At 54.5% G+C, this 895-nt stretch overlaps 1 protein-coding gene across 1 annotated transcript in view; it reads left to right on the top strand.

The window, feature by feature from the left end:
* Positions 1-289: 289 nt before the first annotated feature.
* Positions 290-895, top strand: part of LOC140341946 (semaphorin-4A-like) — a gene marked incomplete at its 3' end in the record, with an annotated part of 14083 nt that continues 13477 nt past the window's right edge. The window contains 1 exon segment of the mRNA XM_072427908.1: positions 290-419.

Raw genomic sequence — 895 nt, 5'->3', positions numbered from 1 at the left:
ATATAGACGAGGGATTTCCCTTTCATGAGCACTGTGAAAACCCTGCTGAAATTGGCTCCGATATATTAAATAGGTATTGAGGCAGATTTGCTGCAGAGTTTGCTGGATTCTGAGATCTGTAAATCTTCTCCTCCGGCGGTCTCGTGGTTCTTTCAGGCCATTCGGTTTCTGGGTCAGATTCTTGGCCCAAAGTCCCGGGGGGAGGAGGGAAGGGCCTGGCTCTTTGTCTCTGGGATCCGAGTATCTGCCAGTCCCCGCTGGCTGGTGTGAGAGCGTCACTAATGGGGTTATGGGAGAGATTGGTAAATCTTCTGTAATCTGCTTTTCCTGGAGCCGGCCGTGACCCCAGCACCGGCTCAAAGCACAGGCTGAGAGGAGACGCGGAGATGCCAGGGCCACACAGGACCCCACCGGGCGCAGTAAGTGACCGCTGATACCCCTGCAGTCCTAATTGATGCCATGGCGGTGCTGACTGACTGACCACCCTACTGACAGTGGTCAGGTCCATCCCCGATGACACTGACCGGCTGTGTTTCCTGAAACCTCAGACGGAAGCTGCGATCCTCCGGTGACATCCCTGGAAGCCGGGCCGGTGTCACCGCTAGCGGGGAACCGGTGACGACTACAATGGCAGCTTCCATCTGACGCTTCTCACACAGGCCGCAGGGAAATGCTGACATAGGGATCAGACGTTAACCAGGAGGGCCGTTTAACCATTTCCTAGAATGCAGCAGGAGGAGTGAGACTCCCTCTCTTGTGTATCCATCAATAACATCCCAACGTGTCAGTTTTGGGGGGAGGGTGCGTCGATGAAGTGTCAGCTCTTGAGTCCAGCCCGGTCCACGTCTTTATAAGGCAATGTGGCTTTTATGTGTCAAGTGGCGAATAATGGAGA

Source organism: Pyxicephalus adspersus, chromosome 12 (genome assembly GCF_032062135.1).
Source record: "Pyxicephalus adspersus chromosome 12, UCB_Pads_2.0, whole genome shotgun sequence".
In the NCBI taxonomy this organism is placed as follows: domain Eukaryota; kingdom Metazoa; phylum Chordata; class Amphibia; order Anura; family Pyxicephalidae; genus Pyxicephalus; species Pyxicephalus adspersus.
Note: the sequence above shows the minus strand (reverse complement) of the source record. Positions and strands in the feature narration are given on the sequence as shown.